This window comes from Meriones unguiculatus, chromosome 10, assembly GCF_030254825.1.
Source record: "Meriones unguiculatus strain TT.TT164.6M chromosome 10, Bangor_MerUng_6.1, whole genome shotgun sequence".
Lineage (NCBI taxonomy): Eukaryota > Metazoa > Chordata > Mammalia > Rodentia > Muridae > Meriones > Meriones unguiculatus.
In genome coordinates this window covers 115361290-115382431 of record NC_083358.1, presented here as the reverse complement: position 1 = coordinate 115382431, position 21142 = coordinate 115361290, and positions in this window count along the sequence as shown.

Sequence of the window (21142 nt, the reverse complement as noted above, 5' to 3'; positions counted from 1 at the left end):
GAAACCATGGAAAGTACACAGGCTCGTGAAAACTAAACAGCACAGTACTGAATCATAGCTGCACCAAGGAAGAAAGCAAGAAGGAAATTCTGAAATTCCTTGAATTTAATGAGAGTGAAAATACACCATACCAAAACCTGTGGGACACAATAAAAACAGTCCTATAGCACTATGCATGTGTATTGTATTAATATATATATTATACATTTATAGATAATACTTATATATATTTAGTTATAAATATATAATATATATAATATTAAATATATATATAAATCAAGGCTGAAACTAGGGAAATAGAAATAAACAGAATACAAGGAATCTGTAAAATGAAGAGTTGGATTTTTTAAAAGATTAAGAAATATTACCTTGATTTTGAATGGACTACTCAGAATTCTGAACTGAGACACTATTTAGAGCCCCAAAGTCTTCCAGGATTGACATTCTACCAGTCATCCAAAACCAGCCTTTGAGTTAAGGCATTAAAGCATTTTGTATAGTTGCTTATCTCCCAAAAGACAAGAAAGCATTATGTACCTGTCACCATCTTACCAAGTATAAAAAAAAATAATTATGTCAAATTTGGTAAAGGTGAGGTAAAAGTTATCTCGTTGCCTCAGAAATCTCTAAAGAATTGGGTCATAGACAAAAAAAAAAAAAAAAGAGTGGAATCAGATTAATTAAAAAGAAGCCTGAGGAATTCAAGTAGCAATAAACTCTCTTACTTTCCTCTAAAATCAATGAAATAAAAAATTCCATAAGAAGGTGGTATTTGTCCTTTAGTGAAAGAGACAACGAGATGGTTTGGTGTTCTTTCTTCTTGAGAAGACACCATCATGAGAAGAAAGAACGCTGTTGCAACTCTGTAAAGATGCTGACACACTGCCTGTATGATCCGTTCTTACCAAGGTTTGAGTTTGGTGAAGGCGACAGGAGGCATCTCCTGTACATTTACAGTAAATGCATCCCTTTGACGACACTGAGGATAGCTGCTGGCCTCAGGTGACTCACAGGAGAAACTGCTCATCTCCAAAGGATCTGTTATTGCTCTTGTGCTGTCATTTGCTGTGGCTCTCGGGATCTGAAGCTACAGCTTCTCTATACCTTTAATCTGTATTCACAGACATAGTCAACAGTGCTTTGCAGTGACCTGATAAATGTAGGACAGACTTGCACAGCCAGTGAATCATGACTCTCCAGCTAAAAGGGAGAGTTGGAGGGATAGAATAAATCAAACTGCGATTCACATACCAGATAATAAAGGAACTGTCCATGCTCCCAGGTAAAACTATTCTCCAACGTGACGAAAAAAATAGTGGTTAGTGATCATTTTAGTTAATGAGGCATTTTGTATAGACAATATGTTTATAGGAAAGTTAAACAGTAGCAGGCATGTCTCTGTTATGACCTATTTAATAAGAGAAAATGTTTCAATATTGAAAAATATTATCTGATTATTAAGAATATGACAGAGTGGTAGCCAGCACATGATCTTTTCTGTGGGGTCCGACCCTGTTACTATTGCATTTAATGAATTTTTATTTTAATTTTTTATATATTACAATTTATTCACTTTGTATCCCAGCTGTAGCCCCCTCCCTCATTCCCTCCCAAACCCACCCTCCCTCTCTCATCTCCCCCCATGCCCCTCTCCAAGTCCACTGATAGGGGAGGTCCTCCTCCCCTTCCATCTGACCCTAGTCTATCAGGCCTCATCAGGACTGGCTTCATTGTCCTCCTCTGTGGCCTGGGTAAGGCTGCACCCCCATCAGGGCGGATGATCAAAAAGCCAGCCACTGAGTTCTTATCAGAGACAATCCCTGTTCCCCTTACTAGGGAACCCACGTGGACACTGAGCTGCCATGGGCTACATCTGAGCAGGGGTTTTAGGTTATATTTATGAATGGACCTTGTTTGGAGTATCAGTCTCAGAAAAGACCCCTGTGCCCAGAATTTTTGGTTCTGTTGTTCTCTTTATGGAGCCCCTGTCCCCTCCAGGTCTTTCTATCTCCACCTCTTTCATAAGATTCCCTGTACTCTGCCCAAAGTTTGGCTATGAGTCTCAGCATCTGCTTTTCTAAAGAGTTTTATTTTATTTTATTTTATTTTATTTTATTTTATTTTATTTCATTTTATGTGTACTGGTGTTTTGCCTGCATGTCTGTCTGTGTACCATGTGCATGTAATGCCTAAGGAGACCAGAAAGGGCATCAGTTTCACCCTGGAACTGGAATTATAGACTGTTATGAGCCAACATGTGGCTGGGAATAGAACCCAGGTCCTCTGGAAGAGCAGCCAGTGCTCTTAACCACTTTTTTAAAAATTTATTTATGAGTGCTGGAAGCTGTCATTTTAAACTCAAGAAATTATTTGTAAGTTTCTCTTTTTTGTTTATAATCCATTTTTTATAATGTATTTTTTGTTTCATACATCCCTATTGCAGCTTCCCCTCAATCCACTCCTCTTAGTCTTCACACTTCCTTTTCCCCCATATACAACTTCCTCTACCCTCAGAAAAGAACAGGTTGTCCAGGGACATTAACCAAACACCGTACAAAGAGATACAATAAAACCAGGCAAAATCCCTTACATTAGAGCTGGGTAAGAGAACCCAGTAAGGGAAATGGGGTCCCAAGAACAAGCAAAAGAGTCAAAGATACACCCAACCTCCTACTGTGAGGAGTCATCACAAAACACAAGCCAACAACATACAACATAATCATGCAGAGGACCTAGCAAAGACTCATGCAGGCTTCTGAGATTGCCGTTTCAGTCTGGGTGATTTCCACATGAGCCCTGCTTAGTTAATTCAAGGACCTTGTTCTCCCAGTGTCCTCAACCCCTCTGATCTCTGAGGGCAGGGACCTCCAACCTGGGCTCTCTCTCTCTCTCTCTCTCTCTCTCTCTCTCTCTCTCTCTCTGCCTAATAATTGGCTTTGGGTCTCTGCACCCATCACCCATTCCCACCAGCTGCCAGAGGCAGGCTCTCTTATGATGGCTGGACTAGGCACCAATCTGTAAGTATAGCAAAACATCTTTAGAAATTGTTTCATATATATATATGTATATATATATACATATATATATATAATTTTTAAATTTATTCCTTATTTCCGGTTATGTTTGGTTCTGCCCTAGGTCTCTGGGCTACCCAGTCGCTGGTTTCTGGAATCCCGACAATGTCAGGCATGGGCCTCCATTCATGACATGGGCCTCAAGTTAAATCAGACATTGGCTGTCCACTCCCACAGGTTCTGCTTCACCATTGCCCCAGCACATGTCACAGGCAAGACAGATTGTCAGTCAAAGGTTTTGTGGCTGAGTTGGTGTCCCATTCCCAACACTAGTAACCTTGCCTTGTTACAGAAGACGGGCCGTTCAGGCTCTGTATCTTACATTACTAGGAGTCCTTGCTAAGGTCACCTTCATAGGTGACAGGAAGTTTCCATTGCAATGTTTCCACATCACCCCCCAAATGCCCTCTAATACCTTAAAAGCAAAATTACAGATTTATTTCAGCATTGCACTTAGTAATTGCCTTCTTTCTTTTTGAAGTAAGTCGTAAACACTTAGAACATAAGTTCATTTATCTATGCCTATGTATCTGTGAGAGTAACACATTTTTAAAGGGTTTATCAATATTTGTTCAATGAAAAATGAGAGAAGAAAAAGAAGGCTGGTTGAGAGGGGGCAAACAAAATGAAAGGAGGAAAAGGTGTCAGTGGTGGTTTGAATGAGAATGGTCACCATAGGCTCATCTGAATGTTTCAGCCTCAGTTGGTGGAACTGTTTGAGAATGACTAGGAGGTGTGTCCTTGTTGAAGAAGGTGTGTCATTAGGGCTGGGCCTTAAGGTCAAACCTCACGCTGTTCCCAATATCCCCCAAACCACTGCTGCCTAATGGTAGTCTCGGCTACTGCTCCATTACCATACCTGCCTGCCTGCTGTCATGTCCCCCACCATAATGACCTTGGGCTCTAACCCTGCCAAACCATTAGCCCACAAATTAATCTTTTCCTCTACAAGTTGTCTTAGTCATGATGTTTTGTTGTGACAATAAAAAACTAACAAGTATCACAACACTTTGTTTCTGGTTGATGAAAATGTAGTTTAGAAAAGTAGGGAAAGTTTTCTGCTCAAATGATTTGCCTGCCAGTCATTATGAGTTAGAGAGGATTTTATGCATAATTGACACATTGTGCAGATCCTTGAGAGAAAAAGCTGTTACTTCTGAAAGGATGGCATTTCTCATGTTACTACACATGAACAAAGAGAAAAATAATTCTCTGTAAAATCTTGTATGACAAATATAGTAGATTCATGTTGTTGCCACAAAAACTAACTTCTTTATTACTACTTCTGAATACAACTGCTTCACGTCAGTCGTAGTAGCATTGAATTGTATTAACTGCACACATCATGTGTGAAAGCGTGCATTAAAAAGATATTTCTAAGAAATCCTTGCAAATACATTCTCAAGAATATGAGCCAACCACTGCCCAGAGCAGAAATGTGAGTTAATTATGTAACATAAAACAAGAGGCTTGAGATTCTCAGCCTAGAGACTCTCAGACTTTGAAATAGGTTATAGGTTATGATGTTAGTAAAGATAAATACAAAGAAATATGTATGAGAGAGATAGTACAACAGTTAGATACATATTCATTGAACAAGTTATTAGCTTTTATTTTTGCTTTTTTCTCCTGAATAGAAATCTCTGATAATCTTCTTGCCTAAAATCACCCCTCCCATCAACTAAACAGAACACTTGGAAATAAAAGTATCACCTGGACAAAACTACACAAGTGATTCAAATGCCCCAAGCATGGAACAGGCTTATGACTCAGTGTAAGAAAAAAATGTGACCCAATCATCTAGTACTCACCCTGACTATAGAGACATAGGCTACTTTTCAATTTTCTCTGGTACCATTAATTTTAAAGGAAAGCAAGGAGGTTTTGGTGTCATGCTTCTCATCTTAGAAGTATAATTTGTCTTTCATTCTCTTGTCATTGGTGACACAGTCCTTTCTCTTCATTCAACATTCAAGATTCTACGCTAATGAACTCATTCATAGCAGGGAACAAAACAAACAAACAATCAAAAAGAACCCATAGGCCTCTTCATGATGGTAACCAACAAACCGGTGGAAGAGGCTGGCATTAAACAAATAAATAAATGTGCTATATATCAGAATGAGAGAAAACTATTTAAAATGGAACAAAGAAAAGGACAGAGAGTACATGATGGGCTGTTTCAGGGACTAAAATCAAGAAAGGCCCTTAAGAGCAATTGATATTTAAGTAAAAATGTGAGTCAAACCCTCAAAAACTGACCCATGAGGAATGGAAATTCTAAGTAGCAGAGAAAAGCACAAAGAATTAGTGTGTTTTAAAAGTCAGATGGCGACTCTGGCTGGAGTAGAATGACCAAGAGGGAGAGGGCAAGCTGATGTGAGGGTGGACAGAGTCCAGTGAGTGCTTGCACTGCACACGTGACAGAATGGAGAAACTGTTGGAAATAGTTTGATATAGTTCAGTTACACAGACAGGAAATTAAAAATTAAATCTGTGTGCCTACCCAGACCCCAGTAAGAGAAGCTCTGTATGAGAACAAATCTCCTTCTGTTTTTCTTTCTTTATTATTATTATATTTTATTTTTATTAATAACAGTTTATTCCCTTTGTATCCCACCTGAAGCTCCCTCCCTCTTCCCCTCTCAACCCAACCCTTCTTCCCTCTTGTCCACCCATGCCCCTCCCCCAATCCACTGATAGAGGAGGTCCTCCTCCCCTTCCATCTGATCCTAGTCTATCAGGTCTCATCAGAAGTGGCCGCATTGTCTTCCTCTGTGGCCTGGTAAGGCTGCATCCCCCTGAGGGGGAGATGATCAAAGAGCAGGCCAGTTCATGTAAGAGACAGTCCCTGTTCTCATTACTAGGAAACCCACTTGGACACTTAGCTGCCATGGGATACATCTGAGCAGGGGTTCTAGGTTATCTCCATGCATGGTCCTTGGTTGGAATATCAGTCTCAGAAAAGACCCCTGGGCCCAGATTTTTGGTTCTGTTGCTCTCCTTGTGGAGCTCCAGTCCCCTCCAGGTCTTTCTATCTCCCCATCCCCTTCATAAGATTCCCTGCACTCTGGCCGAAGTTTGGCTATGAGTCTCAACATCTGCTTTTATACTCTGCAGGGTAGAGTCTTTCAGAGGCCCTCTGTGGTAGCCTCCTGTCCTGTTCCCTGTTTTCCTCTTCTTCTGATGTCCATCCTTGCCCTTCTGAATGAGGATTGAGTGTCTTACCCAGAGTCCTCCTTCTTGATTAGCTTCTTTAGGTGTACAAATTTTAGTATGTTTATCCTATATTATATGTCTAATAGCCACATATGAGTGAGTATATAGCCTGTGTGTCTTTCTGCTTCTGGAATACTTCACTCAGGATGATCTTTTCTAGGTCCCACCATTTACCTGCAAATTTCATGATTTCCTTGTTTTTAATTGCTGAGTAAGTCTCCTATCCAAAAAAAGCCAACACAGACCTTGAAAGAAAAATCCCCTTCCGTATTTCAACAGCAACAAAACATCAAGGTAATTAGAGATCAATCCAGCAAAGTATTAAAAGTTTTTAGGGAGAAAAGTTTTTAAAAAACATTAAAATACAAAGGGAAACTTACAGAGGTCACTTATTAATTAGAAAAATTTAATTTCAAAATAAACCAGTTCCCTACACTTTTAATGGAACTGGGAAGAATAATTCTTGCATTTATATAGAAGTTCTTTATACCTAGCAGGGAAGATTCCAGCACTTTTTCCCCTAGAATTTCAATGAGTGAGAATAATAATATAAGGGATATATTTTAATAGATTCAAATTTCTTTCTTACTTCAAAAAAATCTAGAGGTCCTAACTTCCTTATAATCAAATCTTTTGGCTTTCACCTTAAACCAGTTTAAAGAGTGGTATGTGAAGCCTTGGTTAGGATCCACTTTTTAAGTCTTTATTCTTCCATGTAAATCACAATGCTAGAAATTATAGCAAGTAAGTGGTTTGTATATACCAAATTGGGTGTCTTTTGTAATTAACCTGTGAATTACATACCAAAAGTAGAAACATTTCTAAGCTCTGTCTCTAATACGGGAAGGTTTTAGTCTCAATGTAGTGTATATCCTATACAAACAAGCATTTATGTGTGTGCTAACCCCTGTAGGAGACAGATATGAAAATAGATTCGTCTGCATCCAGCTATTAAAGATTGTCAGCTGAAACAATGGTCCATGCTCATACTAAATGTACATCACAATTGGCAGGTGAGGAATCATTGGCAAGAATATTTCTAAAAAATAAAAATTCAACACTTTTAGAATAGAAACATGAGAGATTTATGTTAATGCCTGAAACCCTGTGCCCCATGGGAGCTTGCCCTATAAATATCTCTATAGAGCCAGCATGGCATATGAAATTTATATTGCAACGCCATTCCCATGTTGATGTCAGTGAGGAAACAGCTGTAAATTTTGAAAACCAATATGCCATAATGACACTCACAGCCTACCACAGCTCTAGAGGAAATAAGCCTTAACATTAACAGTTGGGCAGTACGGCACTCAGCCGGCCAGCCAGTAGGTTTTACAAATGTGAAGCTTTAATTTCAGTTCCACTAATAATGAAGATATCACATGGCCCTCTTCACAGCCTGGGGCTCGTGGTGCTCTAACTGGACAAACCATAACCCCTTCGAAAGCCTGACCAAAAACAATGTTCATTGCTAAAGAAGTGGACTTAAGAAATGGACTGCATGGGAGATACAAAATGTACTATGACTTTAAAAACCTGAAAACTGCTTTAAATACCAGAAGTTCTCACTTCATCGTGCAAATCTGGGTCAAGCTTTTTTCAATGCTGTATTTCATAAAACTGAGTCATTTATGCTATATGAAAGTCTTAACAATTTGGGATGAAATATTTTCTATTACACCAGAACCTTGTAAAACTCAGGTACTCTCAGCACGGATCTTACAGTTCTTATGTTTCAGTCTCTTAAGCATAGAAAACAAAGACATGTTAACGGATTCCCTTGCCCTGAAGGAGACTTCTGGAGGGGATTGTACTCCTGGTGCTCCTGCTGTTTGGCTTGGTTTTTGTTTTTGTATGTTTTGGGTTTTTTTTGAAACAGACATACTTTAGAAGAACAACTGGTATCAGGTGCTATTACAAAATGTAATAGTCTCCGTGTAGCTTGTGTAACAATGGTTCTAGTATTTCAAGTCAAATAATTAAACACTCAACGTTTTACAAAATACAGAACAGGTAATTGTAGTGGGACTTCACGTGACTGCCAGATAGGACAGGAAGGTGAGGAGAGGGAAAGGGCTTTCTGTGTCTTTGATGATCCGCAGACATGGTTACATTAGTTAGGACCTAAAACAAAGTGACGTCAGATGTGCTTAGGGCTGTGCTTTGCTCCCAAGGGTTTGGTGTCTAGTCTCACTAGGTGTCAAAGCTTTAAGGGGAAGTGCTTAAATAGCTCCTACTGGGACAAAACTGATTTATATCCAAAATCTTATTTGGATTATACATTTGGAAGCATTTTTTTCCATTAGACAAATGATGATAGGTTAAATAAACAACTCAAAGAGTAAAAAATCCTCTCTGTAGGGAAAAGCAACCACCATCAACTGTGTCCTCATAAATGACCAGGTGAGGTCCCCGCACACACAGAAGTTTCAGTAATATGGTGCCGTTTCCACTTACCCAGTTAAACACACACGTTCTCCTACCAGCGGTACCAGCTACCCAGACACTTCTAAATTGCAGTGTCCTTCTTCTATTTATCAAGTCTTTATGTTTGTTTCCAATTTAGTTAACTCTCCTGAAATGGTTAGCTCAAGCTTTAGCTACTCTATAATTTCTGTGATCTCCAAATTGAAGCCACAATTATGCCTGTATCATCTTCACACTCAGCCCATTTATGAATATAACTCGTGATGTTGCATTTGTCCAGTTACATGTGACTGTCTCTCTAGTGCTGAAAGGTCATTTCTAGAACATAATTATAAATAACAATTTAACTGAAATAAATTTTGGAGCAAGGGAAGGTGGTAAACTGTTTACTGCACAAGCATGAAGATCTGAGTTCTGATCCCAGCTTCCACACATGTCTGTAGCCCCAGAACAGGGAGGACAATGACAGGCAGATGCTGGGGACTTGCTGCCAGCTGGTCTGGCTAAAATGGTGAGCTCTGTGTTCAGTAAGAGACGTGCAGAGTGATAGAGGGAGAGATCTAACTTCAACTTTTGCCCCCACATATGTGTATACACACACACAAATCTATACACACATAAAAACATACTTGCCAATACATGCACATACAGAGAGAGAGAGAGTACATAAACAACCAAGGGGAACGTTTCCTTAGAATGTACACAAGCATTATTTTCACTATTATGTTCTCTCAAGGCAGAAAGCATCAGCGAATACCTAATGTCAGAAAAGTGACATCCTAACATAATACACACAGGACTTGGGGTTAGACCCTTCAGGAGATGGAGTAACCAGATTATTCCTCACAGATCCACTGTTATATGATGTAAACATCTCAAATCCCTCTAAATAAGCTCATGTAAGAACAGTTCAGGTGACTCATTGCTTAGTTATTGGAGAGGTGACATTTTTCCTAACTGCAGCCACATGACTAAATCATCTTTGCATCCCAAGCATTCTATATCTTTAAAGAAAAGTATAACTGCTGAATTAGTTCCTGGCAAGAATACAAGTATCTGAACAAATATTAAAATGCTAAAATACGAATAATCTTTTCCTAACCAGCTATCATACGAAGAAGCCAATTTGACTTGAAGAGATGAGAACTGACAGTCATTGGCATTGACACCATGAAAAACAAACGGTATGAGAAATGCACAGAAAGCTACAGCTCTGTTATCCCGAGAAGTACTCTGAACTGGAATCAATGCAAGATCTTCTCCATGAACTTAGCAGGAAAACTCCAGAAATGAAAGAATAGAACAAAGTGGAGATGTATGCTTAACGAATAAATGAACCTCAAACGTTGTTATGAAGCCAGCCACAAAGACTACATATTGGAGAAGTGGCTCTGCAGACAAGAAATCTCAATTCGCTTTCTAACTTGTTAAAACTTCATTGTTAAGAGTACCTGCTCTTAAATAATAGAGACATTAAATCATCATCTGTTTTCCTCCTACAATATAAAGCTACATATTGATAAAGCAGCAGAAAATGCAGGTTTACTAGCTTTGGCTGAAGAACAGGAAGTCAGGAGGTAGACAGATACAACTCGCCTCTGTCCAACCAGGGAATATGAAAATAGCTCAGGTTCTACTACAGGGCACAGTCTCTCCAGGTAAAAACTCTCAGAATGAAAGCTGTATTTTTCATATTTCTGATTTAAATGTTGCGAAGGCCTCTTCACTGATTACAGTCATAATGTTACTATTGAGTATTCTGATTAGCTTTACTAGCAAAGATAAAGTCTAACAAATGAGCTAAAAACTCTATTCACATGGTGGAAAGACACTAGAAGCCCTTCGGAGTTCAGCCCTTGGGAGACCAGGCTGCTGGAAAGACAAACAACAGGAACCACTCAGTAATATCTCCTTTCACTTGTGCCACTCTGCTGTTGTTTGTTTCATTTGCTGGGATTTAAGTGAGTCAAGGGTTTCAACTTTGCAAGGTCTGCACTTTTCAATAAGCACAATACATACAGCCCAAGCACACTCCATTCTTTCAGAGAAAAAATTTCAGACTAAAACTGTGTCCTCAGGTAAAATTCTTTTATTACCATAGTAGTGAGAATAAGGAATGACAAAAATTAAAAATACCTAAAAATCCAGACTTTCAGGAATGGGACCTACTTGGTATCACATGTTAGAAGTTACTCAGTTGGGTTAAGTACATGTGAACTAGGTTAAATGCTCTACTGGATCAAAAGATGTGTAGGGTGCATATATCGGTCTATCATCCACATTCGAAGAATTGACATGAATAAAGATGACTGACAACCTAAAATGAATACAATCAGTCTCTTGAAAACATTATTAGTGTCAAAAAATGTTCGTTACTGCTCCAAGGTTGTGTCTTCTTTCCCTTGCTAACAGTACTTACTTCACCATCAATAAAAGTATTGTGCGCATCAAAAAAAAAAACTTTAACGGCATAGAGCAATATAACTAGACATAAAATCATCGTGGCTGTCTTCGAGAAAAGAAGGTTTGTCCATCTTGTAAGAATATTTCTGAACAAGCATGACGACCTGACCTAGGGTCACATAAAAAGCAAGGGGTGACTGTTTGCCCATAATGCTAACACTGAGGGGGCAAGAGAAGAGAAGCACAGGAAATTCCTCATCAGCCATCCTAACCAAAAACTGTGAACTTTAAGTTTGGTGAGAAAAATGATAACCCAAGAGAATAGAGAGTCATAAAGCAGGGCACTGCTCTGGCCTCTGAATACCTCCACAGATACATGCAAACACACCTCCAAACACACATGAATAAAACAGAAAATTCCCTAACTTTAGGAACTAAAATTAAAAGCCATTTTTAGATTATGGGTTTTTTTCTTTGAAAATTCTAATTTATAAGAATTTCATAGACTCGCCATTTACAGAAAAGCCTATCTTATTGCAAAACTCACTGAAGCTAGACTGTAAAAGGTGAAAAGCAAAGCTGTTCGTGTTGTTGGTAGTTGTTAAAGGGGGCAGGACACCATTTAGTTCTGTTTTTTTTTTTGTTATTGTTCTTGTTGTTTGTTTGTTTGTTTTGTACTTCTGAGGTATGACCCAGGACCTCACATAGGTTAGGCAAGTACTCCATCACTGAGCTATATCTGAAGCCCCAGTCCTTCTCTATGTAATTGTGTTTTCATAACGCTGATTTTGAAATATCGTCACAAAACAAAATAAAATCAACTTCAACTTAGATTCAAGAGACTTGGGTCAAACATTCAGTCTTATAAATGAATTTAGAAGTCCCTTTACACCTTGTCCTCATGTGTCAAATGACCAGAAAACCCTGCGGTATCAACAGAGATGAGAGATGTATGGAAGCCAATAGGCTAAAATCTCTATTAAATGAGTCAACATAAAATTAAATTAAGTTCAAGGTTTAAACATCTTCAAAGCAAAAAAGAAACAAAAACTTAGATAACTATAATTAACAAATAAAAACAGCAAGCACTTACAGTCAAATATCTCACATGAATTTCACTTTCACGTAAGCCTCACCACACAATAAGGGCCTGTGACTTCTATAGAAAAAAAAAAAGGAAGGATAAAACAGCCTCCTAAAGACAAATAGTTCTGTAGTGTAGAGCTGGGATTCACCCCACTGTAGTACAACCCAAAATAATCAGTTAGCAAAATCACACGGTGAAACTATGAAGTTGGATATCCTATATCTTGAATACCAACACCTGCTTATTTCTGAAATAACTGTTTTGCAGCATTTGATTTTGAAATTAAAATTATTGTAAATCGAAATCAAAACAACTTAAATATATAACAGTAAATTAAATAAATTTTAGAATACTCATATAACAGATTAGTATTCACTCATAAATAATGTGATAAATGTATTGCCTGAAAAAGGAGTATCATAAAGAAACATGTTTACTATGCAGAAAATATCATTTTCATAAAAAATGTTATATGCACAGTGGAGGCTAGAAAGAAAGATTTTATATGTTAACAATTGCAATTTATTAGAAGTTTTATATATTATGATATTTTCCACATTTTCTATAGTCAGTATTTTGTCATGTTTAAAAACCCAAATAACTAACCTAGTCATGGACACTGAAATTCAAAATAATTCAGATGCATCTGACAACAGATAAGCAAAGTCATAAAAGCTGAGAAAATCACACCTACCCTGTCCCCCATTCCTGACCCACAGCCCAGCCTCCATCACTGGAGACCTTTGGCCACCCAGAAGGAACAAGTGAGACTTCTACATTCCAGGCCCCTGCCTGCTGGGTGACCCTGGACAAGCCCAGCATCAGGGAGCTATGCCCTGTCCCCAGTCCCTGCACACTCCATCTCTTGGAAAATAGCTCTGCATTCCCAGAGGCCAGGAGCATCAGGGACCACCAGGAGAGACCTTTCTGCACACAATCTCCTGACTCTCCTGTCCTCCCAACAAATTAGCAGCAGTGAGCCTCACCCAGTCCCTGCTACACCTCATTACTGGCCTACAGCTAAGCCTCCAGACCCTGAGGTCTGCAGCCACCTGGGACAGAAAGAGGCCTGCAGCCATCAGGGACCACCAGAGATAAACCTGTTCTAAGGCACTCTATTCTCTAGCCCACAACTTGGTGTGCATTACCTGAGGTAATGCATTACCCGAGATAAACAGATGACTAAGAGCTAGCAAAAGTACACAAACAATAAAAGCCAGGGTATATGGTACCACCAGAACTCAGCTAATATACTACAACATAGTACATACAACACACTACAACAAGCCCAGAATATTTTAACACAGCTGAAGCACAAGACAGTGACCTTAAATCCAGTCTTATGAAGATTATAGAGGCCTTATAAAGAAGAACTTAATAAATCCCTTAAAAGAACATAGGAGAGACAAGGTCTGCCCAGCTATGCCTGCAGGTCGAGAGGTGGCAACCACTGGGGACTACCAGCAGGAGCAAAGTTTGCCTGTGACCTTTGTGTGCCAGTTTCCAGGACCCCAACTCTGCCTGCATCCCAAAGACAGCATCCACTGAGCACTACCATCAGTGGTGAGGTCTTCCCTGCGACTTCTATGCGGGATTTCCCAGGTCCCGGCTCTGCCAGCAGTTCCAGAGGCAGCAGCCATTCGGGACTACCAGCTTGGGGAAGGTCTGCCCAGTGACCTCCTGCGCCAGATCCCAGGTCAGAGCTCTACCAGTAATACCAGAGGCAGCAGCCATCAGGGGCTACCAGAGGGAGTAGCCAAAAGGGACTACCAGCAGCACAGCATGCCAGTTCCTGGTCCCCAACTCTACCTGCAATCACAGAGGTGGCAGCCATCAAGGACTAGCAGGGACCTCCAAGCTTGATGACACCAGGGACAACCAGAAGGCTAAGGGACAGTGTAAGAACACAACAAAAACCAGGGCAATATAGCACCACCAGAACCTAGCTATCCTACTACAGCAAGCCTAGATACCCTAACACACACGAAGCATAGGAAGACATTAAATCTAATCTTATAAAGATGATAGAGGACTTTAAACAGGAAATGAATAAATCCCTCAGAGAAATAGTAGAAAATACAATCAAACAGGTGAAGGAAATGAATGAATCCCCTAAAGAAATACTGGAAAATATAAACAAACAGAAGAAGGAAATAAATAAAACTGTAACTTTTAAAGACTAGAAAAAGGAAATAGAAGCAAAAAAGAAAATACAAACTGAGGCAATCCTGGAGATGGAAAATCTAGAAAAGAGAACAAGAACTATAGATACACGTATCACCAATAGACTACAATGGATGGAAGAGGGAATGTCAGGCATAAAAGATACAATAGAATTAATCAATACATTGGTCAAAGAACATGCTAAATCTAAAAATATTTCTAATGCAAAGCATCCAGGAAATTCAGGACACCCTGAAAAGAGCAAACTTAAGAATAATAGGAATAGAAAGAGAAGATTCCCAGCTCAAAGGCCCAGAAAATATCTTCACCAATATCATAGAGGAAAATTTCCTTAACATAAAGAAAGAGGTGCCTATAAATGTACAAGAAGCCTACAGAACACCAAATAGATTAGACTGAAAAAGAAATTCCTCCTGCCACATAATAATCAAAACACTAAATGTACATAACAAAGAATATGAAAAGCCTCAAGGGATATTAACATACAAAGGGCCAAGTAACATACAGGGGAAGACTTATTAGAATTATTAAAATTACACCAGAGTTCTCAACAGAGACTTTAAAAACCAGAAGGGCCTGAGCACATGTCTTGCAGACCCTAAGAGACCACAGATGCCAACCCAGACTACCTTATCCAGCAAAACTTTCAATCACCACAGATGGATGAAACAAGATATTACATGGAAAAAAAAATTTAAACAATATCTTTCCATTAACCAAGCCCTACAGAAGATACTAGATGGGAAACTCCAACACAACAAGGGTAACTACACAGAAAAACACAGGAAATAAAAAAGTTCACACCAGCAAAAACAAAAAGGAAGCACACATACATTTACACTGCTACAACCAATATCAAAATTACAGGAATCAACAAATGTTGGTCATTAATATTGCTCAACATATGGACTCAATTCCCCAGTAAAATTCCAGGCTAACAGAGTGGATACAAAAACAGGATCCATCACTCTGCAGCATACAAGAACCACACCTCAGCAAAAAAGATGAACATTACCTCAGAGAAAAGGGCCAGGAAAAGATTTTCCAAGCAAACAGATCCAAGAAACAAGCAGGAATAACTATTCTACTATTTCATAGAATAGACTTTCAACCAAAATGAATCAATAAAGATGGGGAAGGGCACTTCATACTCATGAAAGGAAAAGTCCACCAAGATGATGTCTGAACATCTATGCCCCAAATGCAAGAGCACCCACATTCATAAAAGAAACATTGCTAAAAGTTAAATCATACATTGATTCACACACAGTAATAGTAGAGAAACTTCAACACCACACTCTCACCAATGGACAGGTCATTGAGACAGAAACTAAACCAAGAAATAATGATGCCAACAGATGTCTTGAATCAAATGGACTTAATAGAAGTCTATAGAACATTTCACCCAAGCAAAAAAGAGTATACCTTCTTTTCAGCACCACACAGAACCTTCTCCAAAATTGATCATATACTTGGTCACAAAGAAAACCTTAACAGATACAAGGAATTGGAATAACCCTTTGTATCTTATCAAATCACCATGAATTGAAGCTGGAACTCATCATCAACAGGTAACAGGGGTGGAGATCAGGTGTGGGGAGAGGGGATGGTGAGGGTTGAGAAAAAGAACGGAAAACAGCATCTCTAGGACAGGAGAGGCCCTTAGGTGTAACTTTTTAGTTGAGACTCCTGGCAGGGGGGGCTAAGAAACCTAAAGTGGTCTCCTCCTGTAACCAGGTGGAACTTCCAGTAGTGGGAGGAAGGCAACAACCCACCCACAAATTATGTGACCCAAACTTTGTCTTACCTACAAGAAGTGCAGGGATAAAGATGGAGCAGACATTGAGGGAATGGCAAACCAATGACTAGCCCAACTTGAGACCCATCCTGTGGGAGAGAGTCAACCCCTTGTCACTATTAATGAGTGATACCCTGCTATGCTTGCAGACAGCAGCCTAGCATAACTGTCTTCTGAGAGGCTTCATCCAGCACCTTATGGAAACAGATGTCGAGACCCACAGCCAACAATAGGCTGAGCTCAGGAAGTCTTATGGAAGAGTGGGAGGAAGGAAAGAGGGAGCTGGAGGGGTCAAGGACACCACAGAAGATCTACAGAGTAAACTAATCTGGGCCTATGGGGGCTCACAGAGACTGAACCATCAACCAAAGAGCATGCATAGGCTGGACCTAGTCCCCCTACACATATGTAGCAAATATGTAACTTGGTCAACATGTGGGTTCCCTAGTAGTGGCAGTAGGGGGCTGTCTCTGACTCTGTTGCCTTCCTTTAGATCCTTTTCCTCTAGCTGAGCTGCCTTGTCAGGCCTCAGTGGGAGAGGATAAGTTTAGTCCTGCTGAGACTTGGCATGCTAGGGTGGTCCTTGCTTCTCTGAGAAGGGGAGGGAGGAATGAGGGAAGGGTGGGCATTCAAGTGGGGCTTGGAGGAGAGTAGGGAGGGGGCTGGGATCTGGCTGTAAAATGATTAAATACATACATACATGCATGCATGCATAAATAAGTAAATAAATACATAAATAAATTAAAACAAAGCTGAGAAAATAATTCTAAGCATAATGTTAGCAGTGTCCAAAGTCCAAAAGTGAAGAAAGCTGGCAACACTTCCCTGAAGAGCAGAGGAAAAAACATTTAAAAAATAAAATCAAGATTCAGTGTTGACATGCAGACACCATGCAACTTTTGTGACCACTTTTCCTATATCAAAATACACTCCCTAAAATATTGCTTTTCCTTGATTGAATCATGAGTACATCATCATTAAACATGTCAGAAACTCCTATGTACAAAGAAATGATAGCATACAAAATATAAACTGCAATTACTTTTACAAACTTGATAAAATATCAGAAAAATAAATTAAGAAAACAACTCTACTTATAATGGCATCAAGAAAGTAAAACACTTGGGAATAAGTTGAATCAAAAAAGTGAAGTGTTTTTATATTGGGAACAATGCAGTGAGAGAAGACACAATGAGAGAAGTGTGGCACCTTCAACAAGTAGTGCTGGGGAACTGGACATCTGCAGATAAAAGAGTAAAGTTGTGCCTGTGCTGTGCTTATAAAACATCCAATAGAAGTGAATTACACTCAAGAGTAAAGTCTCAAACTCCAACATTCCCAGTTGTTGACAAGGCAGCTCTTGTATATGATTGGCTAGGAAGATTTGAACATCACCACAAAAGCAAACAACCAAAACACAAAATAAAAAACGAGACTTCATCAAATTAGAGAGCTGACACATGGGAAAAACAAGAACAAGCAGGCTGAAAAGGCACCCAACAAAATGGGGAAAACACTGTAATTTTGTATCTATGATAGGGGTTATTACACAAAAACCAATGAAAAATCCGAAATCCACAAAAAAAGTTCAATTTGGAGTAGGGAAGGACCAGAATACACATTTTAAAAAGTTCAAATATCTACATTGATATGGCTTGCTCTTTAATTACCTCCCCCTGAGGGGGAAGCAGCATTACCAGGCCACAGAAGAAGACACTGCAGCCACTCCTGATGAGACCTAATTGACTAGGATAGAAGGAAGGAAAAGAAGTTTCCTCCCCTATCAGTGGACTTGGGGAGGGGCATGCATGCAGAGAGTGGAGGAAGGGAGGAGGGAGGGAACCACAGGGAAGATACAAAGTGAATAAAGTGTAATTAATAAAGAAAAAAAATAAAAATAAATAATAAATACTTGCAAAAAAAAGTTCAAATAACCAACAATAAAAAGGAATTCTCAAAAATAGTTTAACAGGGGTTTAAACAGGAAAGAGAAACTTTTCTTTAAAACCTAGAGAGGAGCCCAGCATGACGATACACAACTTTAATCCGAGCACCCAGGAGGCAGAGGAAGATGGATCTCAGAGTTTAACTCCATGGTCTACATAGCAATTCTAGGCCAGCCAGAGCTAAGCGGTGATGAGAACCTCTCTCAAAAATAAAATGGCTGAAGTTCGGCTCAGCGGTTAAGACGCTTGCTACTCTTGCAGGGTTCAGTTGCTAGTATCTAAATCAGTGGCTCACAGCCATCTCAAATTCCAGTTCCAAGGACTCCACCACCCTCTTCTGACCTCTGCAGGCATCAGGAACACACATTAATGCATATATATGCAGACAAAACACTCATGAAATAAATTTTAAAAAAAAATACCTGAAGAAAGGTTTTTTTAAGAGGGTTAAAGAAAAGAAAAAATAAGAAAATTCTCAATATCATTAATGTTCAGAGAAATCAAATCAAAATCACACTAAGAAATCACCAGACACATGATGTAATACCTGTTAACAAGACAAGGGATAACTGGTGAAGATGTGGGAAGGGGGAATATTTGAATATTTGAACACTTGTGGGTAAGAATGTAGATTGTTACAGACATTATAAAAAACAATATGCCAAACGTTAGACAAAACTCAGGAGTCCTGTGGAAGAGTTGGGGTGTTGGAGGTTGGTCTAACGCAAATTACTGGTGCTCAAGATCTAGTTACTGCCTGCCAGATATACCCTCCTGTTTGTGTAAACTTGCCTAAAACTTTACACCTGATTTGTTCATTAAATGGCCTGTACCTGGGCAGTGCAGAATGGGGTAAACATAGCTAGGGCTCCTGGGCTTTCAGGAGAATCATGGGAGAAAGACAGCCAAGAAGAGAGGAAGAGGAAGGAGGCCACCATGCGTTAGCATGGAGAAAAGACTCCAATGATGGCGTGAAAAGGCCCTGATAAAGAGTAAAAAGCAAGTACCATGGGATTATGGGTGAAAGGTAGTCCACTTTAGGAGGATTCAGGTGGATGGCATTGGCTATGGGCTGGGAGGTGGGTGGTGAGGTTATTGAGAAAGTGTAAGTGAGACATCTGCCCAGTCCAAAGTAAATAAGGCAATTATAAATCTAACAGGTGTCTGCGTCCTATCATTTGCGATAGTGGGTAAAATAATACCTCAGTGATAAAGCTAGGGCTAATAATAAATAATATATAGCTTAACACAACAGGGGGGAATGATTGAGGAAGCCAGAGGGGCCAACGACTCCATAAGAAGACTTACAGAGTCAACTGGTCTGGACCCATGGGGACTCAGAGAGGCTGAACCACCACCCAAACAGCATGCATAGACTATTCCTTAGATAGCCTGCACATATGGAGCTGATGTGCAGCCTGGTCTTCATGTGGCGTCCCTAACAACTGGAGCAGAGCCCTCACTGACTCTGATGTCTCCCTTTGGATCCCGTTCCCCTAACTGGGCTACCTTGTCTGGCCTCGGTGGGAGAGGATGAGCCTATGCGGTGACTTAATGTGTCAGGATGGGTTTGTATCTATGAGGAACCTCACCCTTCTCTAAAGAGAAGGAGAGGCAGATGTGGAGGAGGGGGGGCATGTGAGGTGAAAGACTGGGAAGAGAGGAGGGGGTTGCAATCAGGAGGTAAGTGAATAAATAAGTAAACTTTAAAAGCAATATGGAAGTGCTGCGAAAAATATCAAACAGAGCTATTATGATTCTGATTATTAAATCACCATGGCAAAGAAATACCTATATTGTGCTCACTGTGGAAACGTTCTAAGTAGCCACAGCATGGAATCATCTTGAGTGTCTGTCAGCAGAGGCGTGAGTAAAGAAATGAAGTCTACATAAGCAAAGAAATCAAACTTACTGTTTTAAATGAAATAGTGTCATTTTGAAAACATACATGACACTGAAGGACATTGAACTAAATGAAGGAAAAAAGTCACTGAAAGAAAGAATAATCTCATTTATTCAATCTAAAAATGTTGCCAATGGTGCCACTGGCAATTTGCTAAGATGTTTACAAGGCACATATACTTTAGAGGGGAGAAGGAACAACAAAATACAGCACATAATTTTAAAACAAGGTTAATAAGAGGAAGAGAAGATAGTAACACTGTATGGCTTACTTAAACCTTTAAGCGAGCAGCTCCCTTCACCCTCCCCTCCCACACGCACACAAATGCAAACAGAAGGGAGCTGTGAGCAAGGCAGATCTGCTGGCTAGCAGTTTTGGCATTACACATCACATCATACACCTCAAATATTTTTGTTAGTTAGACTTCAGTAAGTCTAGGAAAGAAAAAAAAAGCTTAAAAAGCTAATTCGTTTATTAAGAATGCTCACACCTGTGACAATTTTACTTCTTACTAGTTTTTAGAGAAGAGAAAAATGTCATTTTATGTAAGTTATTAAATATTATCAGATAATTCTGTTTACTGTTCAGAACAAGATTTTCCTTGTCTGGCATTGCCAGGGACTGTGCTCATGAACCTTGTGTACACTGGGCAAGCTCTGTTCTACAGATCTATACACCAGGAAGAAATGATCTTCCAACTGTAAAACACTATATTTGTGCCTTTGAAGCTGACTGTGTTCATCAGGATCAAATCTAGCTATCCAGGAATAAGATTTTTAGCAGCATTATTTTAATTTTGTAGATTGAATCTGTTCTGTATGATTTCCAGAAATACATCTCTGAGGCGAGTCCTTGGGCAGGGCATCCTGTGGTGGGGCTCTGTCCTGTCACCTCCTTCCCTCGCTCCCTTTTCATCCTGTGCTTGAATCCTCTGAAGCCAGGAGTCAAGATAATTCCTTTTAAATTGCTTTCCTCAGGTATCTGTCATACCGTTGAAACAGTAATTAACATACTTAGCTAGATGTAACTACTGGAATATCAAAATATGTATTTTAAAGTAAGAGTGGAAATCATCTTTGCGCTCTCCAATTAAAGCACAAC